The sequence below is a fragment of the Saccostrea echinata genome, unplaced genomic scaffold, assembly GCF_033153115.1.
Source record: "Saccostrea echinata isolate AGI-Se365-2 ecotype Australia unplaced genomic scaffold, CSIRO_AGI_Sech_v1 ptg000033l, whole genome shotgun sequence".
NCBI classification, from domain to species: Eukaryota; Metazoa; Mollusca; class Bivalvia; order Ostreida; family Ostreidae; genus Saccostrea; species Saccostrea echinata.
This window is the reverse complement of record NW_026889782.1, coordinates 26542611-26554010: the sequence shown is the minus strand read 5'-3', so window position 1 is coordinate 26554010 and position 11400 is coordinate 26542611. Positions and strand designations below refer to the sequence as shown.

General features: G+C 33.4%; 1 long non-coding RNA gene across 1 annotated transcript; it reads right to left on the bottom strand.

The window, feature by feature from the left end:
* Window positions 1–526: 526 nt before the first annotated feature.
* LOC133199299 (uncharacterized) lies at window positions 527–1878 on the bottom strand. The gene is made up of 3 exons (XR_009722787.1): window positions 1794–1878; window positions 1026–1125; window positions 527–608 (listed from the first exon to the last, which is right to left on the bottom strand). It is a non-coding gene; the product is annotated as an uncharacterized LOC133199299 (long non-coding RNA).
* Between the last annotated feature and the right edge of the window lie 9522 nt (window positions 1879–11400).

The following is an 11400-nucleotide window of genomic DNA, read 5'->3' as shown; positions in this document are numbered from 1 at the left end:
CAATTCCTTCTGAGAATCTAGTACAGATGCTGTCGTTACTCTCGGGTAGCGTGATGGTTAGATCCAGGTCTTGGATATTTAATTAATCACAAATGCATGTGATTAAAAATATTGTAAGATAACTAATGCATCAATACCGAGGAAAATAAAATTATTAAAAAATATATTATAATTTCACTTACATCTCGAAGGATTATCGTTGTCTTCATTTTGATAGAATTCCAGTAATTTTGACATCGCATGTCGACAAGTTTTGACGTCATAGTTACATTGCTAATAACATTATGTCACAGACTCGAGATTACTTGAACGCTCCGCCCACTGTTAATTTTAATTGGTTAAAATAATTAATAAATATTCATGAGGGAGTAGTCCCAGGGAGTAGCTCCGATTTTTTCAGGGAGTAGTCCTCAGATGAGGGAAATTGTATCTTCTCAGGGAAATAGACAGTTTTATGGTATTAATTTTATACAGAATAATTACAATAGACGTATAATAACAGTATCTAAAATCTTTAGTTGGCTTACCTCCAGCAAATGAGGGAGGAATAGTCTCTGGAACTAGTTTCTTGGTTTTGGAGGCATGTGCAGATATGTACTTGGAGACATCTACAAACATTTTAGACATCATATCAAGCTTATCAACTCTTAATCATTGATGTGACAAATCCATTTATAATTTGTACAATGTAAAGGAGCTAGTTTGAAATGCTTTGGGAAAAGTTCCAGTATAAACCCAAAGCATTATCAGAATTTGAACAAATAATTTTTTATTATTAAGTTAAGGTTCATAGATACTCTGATAAGAGAGATAACTCTTAATGACATAAAGGTCTATTATTCCTTTATAAATTTTCAAATTAAAATGTGTTTTAAAATGTAAAATGGGGGCCCTCAGATATAGTGAGTCAACACTTGAATATGGCAGACAAATTCCTTTTCTAAATGTTCAGCTTTAAGTAATGTGTATTAATGCATTTGTTTTGCTCAAATCATTTTAAAGAAAATCATGAAACCACAGTTTACCATGAGATGTGGCTCTAGGAAATTCATTATTTCCACATTCACTAGTGTCAAAACCACCTTCTATCCCAACCACCATGCTATCATCCAGGACAGAAATTATCTACAAAAAGGCTAATGAGCAGTGACAGGTTTCATGTACACCTTTGTTAATTCAAAGGATACTTAAATGTTATATCTAGAACAGAAAGAATATGTAAAAATTGTACACTAAATTAAAATCAAAAATATAAAGCAGTTTCTAATTTAATGTAGCAAATTCACTAAAGAGAGGAACTTTTTGATGTATTATCTGAATTTCATCTAAAGTTACAGTTTACTAATTTGATTGGCAAAAATTATTTTAGGAATGACTCTAATTCTTGGCCAAATTATTCGAGTATAACCTGGTTTGGGTCAGTTTACGCTTTTTAATCCGCGAAGCTTTTATAGATTTTATAGAACATTTTTCTTATATATTTCAATAATTTAATTTTAAAATCATTAAATAACTATGGGTGTAAAATTTCGTTGCTTTTTGTTAGTTCAAATTTGTGGCTCAATAATACAACCGTAGTAACAGAAGTACCGGAAGTGAGGGGAAGTAAAAACTGATACATAGGCCTAGCAGCCTTGTTGTTTGTTTACATGTGGTAAGATAGAATTATTGTTTGGTACATCTATTAAATCTGGAATTTTCCATGAAACCCGAGAACTGGAAATGAGAGGATTGTATGGATACAGATGATTCAGCTGGTTGTCAGGGGGATATGTCCCCATTACAATTTATACCTTATCTTCCCATGGTTTTAAGTTTGCTGGTGGTGGACCTCCCCCACTTTTCTTCTGGTCTCTTCTCCTCTCTGCCTCTCTTTTTCTGGTTTTGCTTTGAATGTCTACCCACTTCTTTTTAATGTTTTTCACATCTCGCTGCGTAAAGCTGCAGGCATTTACACTGAAAGAGAGTAAGAAAGAGCACGCTTTAAATATGATCAATGATACCACGCTAAACACTTGCTTCTATCAGCCAGGTCCAGTACAATCAGTACATTTACCTACGTAGCTAAAATTACCTACCATAGCTTTATTTACCTACCTCGGGTAGCTTTATTTAGCTATTTCAAGGCAACTTTTTCCAATTTTGCTTTTTATTTTTAAAAGACAAAAAGTCGCAAGTAACTGTCTACTAATATTTATTCTAGGTATTATTTAAAAAGCAATCTAAAGCAGGGATAGTTTTAACATTGCTGCGTTTGAACACTTTTAAGGAAGATAATGTATTTCCATTGTTTGAGTAACTGTACACCACCTTGTGTGCGATGAGGCGTGGATAAGTATGATTACTTCACATTGTGTTGATGTTATCCAAAACTGGTTTTCTTTATGTCACTCAAGAAGTAACTGTTAGATCACAAATTAACTGTTGTATATAGCCCCAAAACTTTTAAAACATTGATTGCAATTGCGCAGAAAAAGACACATCTCCAAGAGTGAATTTTCATGAACTGTTTTCAGATGAGTTCAAAGTTGAAAATTTAAATATCACTGCATCTAAGTGCAATTTTCTGCACTTTCTGGGAAAAATGCTAATTTTAAGAAATAAGTTTGATTTAGTAGCTAAATAAAGCTACTTCAGGTAGGTAAATAAAGCTATGTAGGTAATTCAAGCTACGTAGCTAAATCTAGTGATTGTACCAGACCTGTCAGATGTCTATTTGCATGATTCGATGATTCATCCAGCGATCCAAAAAAGATCTAAATTTTCTGGGTCACCATAAATCGCTATATCATAGATGCAAAAAATTGCACGCATTTCAGACCAATTTCAGTTTTACAAGACTTCTATAAATATATCGTATTCTTATCTTCAAAAGCGCGACCCGATCCCAAATTGATGCAAACCACCATTTTGTGTGAAGGGAGATTCCCCGATTCTATTGGTCGATATATTTATCGTAATATTACAAATTCCAAAATAATGCCGACGGCTATACAGCCGAAAACCAAAACGTATCTTTAAAAAAAAATCATTATTGCATTACTTAAGTGAATTTTATTTACTGCCATGTTTAATATCTCGAGGAAATATTCATAGGTCAGTATGATGTTATTTAATGCACATATGTATATCTTTTCTTAAGACCCCCCCCCCCCTCTCCCAAATTAAAATATTCAAGAAAATTTTTTAAAAATGATATAAATAAAAATATTTCAAATAATAACAAACTTCAATATGTCTTCAATATGTCTATTCTTACAATTATCAGGTTCAATTTTGGTAAAGACTACCATGACATTACACTTATCACATATAACGTTAAAAAGAAGGATTTATTTTTAAAATATATATATATATATATATATATATATATATATATATATATATATATATATATATATATATATATATATATATATATAAGTACATGGGGAGGGGGGAGCAATTTTTTTTCTTTTAATTTCTGATAGAACAATACAAAGTTCTTTTGATCTATTTGGGCATGAGATCAACTATAGTATCTCTTTAACATCAATTCCAAATAATATAACATATACCTCTCCAACACTTCATCCCAGACTTGAGCCTTTTTGTCTGTCGTCAAAAATGGGGAAAATTTTCCTTTTATTATATCAATGCGATCTGCCACGCAATCAACAAGGGCAGAGATCTCTTCTTGTCGCCAATTTTCTTTCCTAGCCATTTTGGATATAAATCGTCTGCGTATCATCGCGTCTTGGTTCGCGCGGTATCTAAGGGACTTTCATACCTTTACACGCTAGAGAGTTCGGTTATGACTTGCGAGGAAAGTTACGATTTAGGAGTTACGACATGTGATTACGACACGTTTCGTAAAACGGTCCTACGATATGTCGTACGATCGGAAAATTTAAGACTTCAGACTTTTTGTAAAACGAGCCCCTGGAGTCCTGTAATTGAGTATGGAACAGAAGTTAAAGCGACGATGATGCTCACTAAGCGCCATTAAGTACATCATATATTGTTCTCTTCAACAAAGCGAGTGTGTTGTCATAAGCACCTGATCCCAACTTCCTGCTTTTAAGATTCCGACATTTTTATGAACATTTTTTTTTTATTATACATTGATTTTTTTTTTTTCAGCTACTACGGGACAGAGAATATGTTATTTGTTATATAAAGATATACTCGGAAGTCAGTTCTAGGGTAGGGGCCACTTTTCAAGGGACAAAAACTCTTTTATATATATATCTGATTTATTTTATTTTCTTTACTTCAAAAGAAATATAGCAGCATTTTGAAACAGATTTCACTGAAAAGAGACACCTTTTCATCTCTGTGTTAATCATCAAGGCTCAATGGATTTTTTTCTGGTTAAAAAAAAATTATGTCGTTATCTTCATCGTTTTAAAAATTTCACATTTTTCTCCAGAACCGCTGGGCAAATTTCAACCAAACTTTGAAGAGAATATCCATGGTGGATGGTGATGGGGATTCAGGCTGTTTAAAGGAACGGCCACGTTTCTCTCAAAAAGGGAGTATAAGAAATAGTAATATATGGTGGGGTCATTTAAAAAATCTTCTCAAGATCCACTAGACCAGAAAAGATGAAACTTTAATAATTAAAGCTTCTTAATATAGTGTAGATTCAATGTTCATATCTTGAGGGAGTAGGATGGGTTTCCTACGAGCGACCAGAGCTTTTGAGTGGGAATATAAATGAAAAATCTTTTTAAATTTTTTTTCTCAAAAACAGTAAAGCCAAGATCAATCATATTTCCTTGGAAATAGCCTCAGGTAGTGTATACCCCAGTTTGTTCAAACCCTGGTGGTAGGAGGGGCCAATATTTGCAATCAAAATTTACTTAGGAATACATATGGAGGAATCTTTAACAATCTTTTCCAGGGTATTAGCAAAGCGCTGACTAGTCAGATTGATATGGAAGCATTATCATGGTTTTTTTTTTTCTAGTTTCTTCAAATCATGATTCCCGGGGTAAAGGTGAGCCACAATGGGCGATCAAAGTTTTACAGAAAGATATCAGTTGAAAAATTCTTTTCAAGAGCAACAAGGCCATGATTAATCATATTTTTATGAAAGGTTCATCAGGTATCTACGGAAGCCGGTTGGTGTCAGGTAGAAAAATATTTTATCTGGCAGCCGCCACATAAATAACTGGCTGCCGCCAGAAACGTATCTGGCGGCCGCTAAATAATCTATTTATCTATTTATTTGGCGGCCGCCAGAAATTTATATGGCGGCCGCCAAATAATTATCTGGCGGCTGCCAGAAACTTATCTGGCGGCCATCTTGCGGCCGCCAGATAAAATATTTTTTCTACCTGGCATCAACCGGCTTCCGAAGAATCATCGATTTTCAATTAACGACGCCTGGGGGCAAGGTAGGGCGACAATGGGCATTCAAATTTTGACTTTGAATATTGTCAATGGTCTATTATTGCGTATCAACTGGACAATGGAACAAGCAATTAAAACATTACATGTAATTGAACATTTCCTTTGTATTAAGATCTTAAACAAGTTTATCTGGCTGCAGTTTGTATCTTTTTCTTATCAGTCCTCTTGTTTACATTTCTCAATTTCGCGTTCAATTAATGTCTACTTCCGGTGTATTGTATTGGATTCCCCAAGCTTGCTAATTTCGCCGTTTGACAGTAAGAATATCGAGTAGTTACATCTCTGAAGTAAATAATTTCTTTTATAATTGTGAATGAATTAAACTTACGTTGTATTTTTATATTTTACTCATTATTACATGTAGTACTATAACTGTTGTAGATTTTCTGTTAATTATTTGAACGGTTTAACTGTTATTTTTTTCATTTTATTCTGTTCGTTTGGAACAGAATCTGTTTGTACGTCGGTATAAAAAGCCGGGGTTTTTTTTGTTCAAGCCTTATTCACGTTCAAATACTAATATATGACGTATGTCTACTTTTGGCTTAATGTATGAGGTCTATCAATAAACCATCATCTGAAGTATTTCATCACTTTTTGGTCTTAATATTGCTAAAGTGCATATTATATAAACGTCTGACTTAGTATTTTACAAGTGTTAAGGTTATAATGTCCTTCTGTATGCCGTTTCATTTTCTTAGATAGGCAGTAAGCGCTATTCGTATACATTTATTGGTTTAGAATTGGGATAGCCATTGAATGCTATCAGAAACCATATTTTTCATGGAATAAAAAAAAACTATCAACTGTGTATCTTATCGTAAAAAAGGTAATTTACAAATATATCACAGGTTACTGTTTATGTGGAATTTCAGTTCCGTTATATATGCTATATCTTTCGCAATATATTACTTAAGTAGAATCTGATATCAGTGAAATTTCACGGATGGCTTCTAATTCAATTTTCTGTAGAAATTTTAAAAAAAAGTTAATTCCTTTTTAAAATGCATAGTTTTTGTCCTTTGATGATGAGCACATTTAAATAATTCACATGCCCATTCCAAGTCTTCAAAAAATTTCCAATCATATTAACAAGCATGAAATGAATATTGCTACAGGAAGAAATTTCAATTCCAAGCTTTGATGATTTAAAGCAATTGGATTGAGCTGAGGGAAATACTGAAAATAGTTTAGGCAAAAAAATATTATAATCAAAATTTTCTCAGGCACCGCCGCTTCAGTTCAAACACTTGCCGCATTGATTTTTTTTATTGACAGGGGATGCTTACACCTCCATCGCACTTGATTCAACCAGCGATATTTTTTCAAGCTAAGGTCTGTGTTTGCTCTATTCTCAATTTGTATTGTTCCAATTGACTTTTTAGCTTTGATCACATTATGTTACTGCCAGATAATGGCATATTTCAATTATTTAAGTAGATGCATCTGTAGCTTTAAAAAAAATAATGCCGGTATTGTCCAACTTTTTCCAGGGTTGTCTTTCCTTTTTGCATCAAGGATAAGAATTATTTAAAGTACAAACACTGATGTCTATTAGTCAATTTCGCATAAGCATAAGCTTAGTTTGAACTTCATTTACAGTCTCCTGAGTGGCGCAGTGGTTAGAAGGTCTGCTTTAGTTTCCCGGAGTAAGGAGCTGATCTTTACCTCGTGGGTTCGAATCCACTGAGGGACGTGGAGACCGATCCTTCGGATGAGAACCACACTGCTTCGTGTCCGTGAGTGCCGAATATAGGACAAAATTTGCATTCTTCAACCGGCAAGTGGTGGCGTCTCCATATGCCTGCAAAATACTCGAGAGGGACCTTTAAATAATGAATAAACTTCATTTAAAGTCATTGACTTTTGATTTTTTGATATTTTGTCATTTTTTAATTCATTCAGAATAAAAAAAAAATACATGTCTACAAATATGTATTTCCTAGATATTATCAACTGAAAAGTGTTACTTTGCCTGCACGCCATAAAAAAGTGGAACAGAACAATATACATGTATGAATGACACTCTATATCTTTGTTTGATTATTGTTTAACGTCATGGTTATCTATTTCTTAGTTGCCCCCCTTTTATCTCAGGCTACTCTAATTTCCAGGAAATATACTACAAAACTGGAATTTAACAATAAAATGTCGAATAATGTAGTTTAGGGAGAATACACTTCCCGATCGTTATGCGAGTGTTCAGTGTTGTGTCACAAGAATTGTTCTTTCTTTGGATGCAATGGTAAATTGATGAAGTGTCGTATACACAAGAAGATATTATTCAGGTTTTTTTTATGCATTGTATACAATACATAGTTACATATAAATATCTACAAGGCAGTATACAGATGATTTTATACACACACACACACACACATTTTCATACACCAACTCGCACATATCGGATTAAACTGGAATTATATGGAAGGAATTTGAAGGCTGCGTTATAAGGAAAGAATTCACTATATTGTTCACCAATCATAAAATGCAATTATCAAAAACAAACATAAATTCACATCTGATATGTCTGATGAGGTGAGATAGAGGTATTATTCTCATCATGGTACCTGTACGTGTTAATTTATAGATCTTTGTATATTTTAATTCACTTGTATTTTCTCCATGCAAAAATCATGGAAAGAAGACTACATCGAATATCGTTTATAACTTATTTAGTGGTAGGTCGAATAGATATATTTCTAATTACATATTTATTATAGCACTATCTTGTCAAATTGCTGAAAAATAAAGGTAATTTTTCCTGATTATATTGATTTCACACAATATTTCTCATACATTAAACTTTATGAATCATTTTTTTTTTCTGTCTTGTGTTTCTAATGTAATTAGCTTTAAACAAATTCAATCTCCTTCAAAATGTATTATTTGAAAGAGTGACATTAAAGAAACCAATAGTAAGCGATCTCCAAAGAGATCTATAAACAATTTAAAGTCGTGAACAAGGCAAAATAATTCCAGTGAACTTCAGATGTGGGCCCTAAGAGAAGGTAGCGGCACATATTGACTGGTCACATCCGCTTCGGGCCCTATGTTTTGATCAGGTAGACGAATTTTTCTGTTGTCAAATTAAATATTTAAAAAAATCTGTACATTTGACATGAGACATGTAAGCCAAAATACGACTTAGTGATGGGTCATATTGGCTAACAAGGAAATTATAACGACCGAAGAATTTACGAGATGTTTACTTTAAACGAGATTGTTGAAATCCCTGTTACATCAACTTCTATGTGAGTAGTCTGCCTTGGATTGAAAACTGACCGTTTGCAGAGTATACTGTTGGAGACGTAAACACCATATTCAAGTTATGGTGTAATACTACTTAATTAAATATAGTTGACAATTACAAATATGAAGTCATATCGTTTTTCATACAATTTAGGTGTAGGTCTGCCCTTATTGCCTATTGTCAGTAAAGCATCCAGATATGAAAGAGATGTGGTAGACTATGGGGTGTTTTTATTTTGAGTTTAATGAGATATATTCAGTAGACATATGAATGTGTGTAACCATTTTTAATTGAAAAAAAAAAAGTCCTCGATATATGAAATATATGGAGATAACGAACAGTATTCAAGCTCAAAAGTCCATTATACAATACAAAATAGGAGCAGAGCAAACACGGACCTCCAAACATCAGAGGTGGGATCAGGTGCCATGGAGGAGTGAGCATCCCCTGCCGACCGGTCACACCCGCCGTGTGCTCCTTGTTATGATCGGGAAATAACGGAAAAGTCCGTCGACAATTCAGTGTGTAAATAATGGCCTAACAATTAGTGTGAAAAACGTCAGTCAGCATTTGATTCAATGATAAATTGTATTTGCTGACAAGGTCATTGTATCGACCATAGAATTTACGAAATGATGACTTTAAACGAGACAGCTGATATTCTTGTTTCATCAACTTGTTTGTCAATAATTTACCTCGTTTTAGAAATTGTACATACGTAGAGCATGCTCTTGCGTATCGAATCAACTGAGAGATATATACCCCGTATGCAGGTGATGAAGGTATATTGCTGCATAAGTAAGGGAAGATGACGATTGAAAAGTTAAAGTCAGCACGTTTATCATAAAGCTTGGTTGTTGGATTACCATTAACGTCTTTTTCAAGTAAAATATCCAAATATGAAACAGATGTGTCAGACTCTGTGGTATCTTTTATCTCAAGTTCACCAGGATATATCGTATCGACATAAGAATGAAAATTAACAATACGTCGTCGATATATCTAAATGTCGAGTTGAACGCCTCTGAATATCAAGGAAAACAGACAGTGAGTTTTTTTTCTTTTCTAAAACTCCACATTTATTAGCTTATTTTGATTTTATTTTATAGTTAATCTATGGATCCTTCATACTTTAAATTATACTTAGGTGAGCGTGAAGGCCATTTTACCTCTTGTTTCATTTCATTACGCAGCTATGTTAAGGCTTCAAGAAGCTTTACAATGCGCTCAAAACATAATATGTCATATGTCATTGCGAGGTCGGTTTTGGTTTTAATTTATAAGTATTGAACTTTAGTATATCCAAGTTATATAGAGGGTTTCCTCGGCTATATATTAACGTATTTGTTATGATATCACATGACTTTGTTGATCACGTGACGGTCATTTATAATTTTTTGAAGTGTTTCATATAAATCGCTTCGGCGCAGCTGATTAACACAATAATTATCAATATTTTGTTATATAAATAAACTCATCGTATCCTTGTGTATCCGAAATGTGCTTGGGAAAAGTCATAGTATTACTTGGGTACAAAATATTTCCTGAGAAATTCAACTTACCTACAAATTTGAGGGTATTTTCCACACAATATCGTAATCTGTATTAAAACAAAGCCAACACACATTTTTCCCAAGCAAGATTCAGTTAGAGAATAACCTCTTCTTACAGATTTCCACAAAAATTCTAAGATTAATCCTCATTAATCACCTGCGCCAGACTCTTTTATACACACAAAATAAATTCTACCTCCAACAACGGGTATAAAACAGAGTACATTTCAAAAGTATATTTTTCATAAGCATTTTGAACATGCTGAATTTTAATTAAGGGTAGGTAAGCGGTGTATTTTTAAAATATTCGGACATATAAGACTTAAAAAACCTTTAACGACCCGTGAGTTTTGCAATAGCTATCTAGCATTTTACTTGCAGTTTGAAATAAAGCGTAAAGTTCATGACACTCTCCCCGTCATAACACCTCAAGTTTGCAGTGACTTGACGTCATTTTCCATTATGAAGTCATATTTTGGTAGTTCAGAGATGTGAAGGCACGGAGTGCACTGTGATATTCTACGGGAAGCCTTAACCTACCTGCGTACTTCCTGTAGATTGTAAGGACTTTCAAGAAAATGGATAGACTAACACAGGTGTATGCAATATTTATCCTTATGGGACCAGCTCAGGTCCTGTCAAAGTTTACTGTGATATGAAGACAATGGACGAAGGATGGACGGTATGTAGTTATTTATAAAACTAATGAAAGTCATTAAACGAGAGTCGTTCGATAAATCCGTAGACAAGTTTCACTAATTTACCATGTTTATTTTCATATATTTTTAATAACAAACTATTACGTGAAATACAATACAGGGACTATGCAAAAAGTAAAAAAATTCAAAGAAACACATCAACAAATATTGTAACGCCAGACAAATTAATGAAGCATAGAATCGATAAACAACGCAGTAAAATCACTTTCAATTATGTCAAAATTGACGTCAATTACTATTTACTCTACTTCAAAGTACACACTTTCTAGATAAATTTATTTCTGATGTATAACCTGCTTTTATCTCGAGATTTGAAAGCGTATACTGCTTCAATTTGATTGTTTCTTGTGACAATTGATTGAACATTTGAAATTGAGCAGTTTACTTACTAAGTTATGTCTCATTGCTTTTCTTCCATCATAAAAGCGTCAATGCATTTTCCAGATGTCTTTCGTCATCTTTAATGAATTGTCTTCTG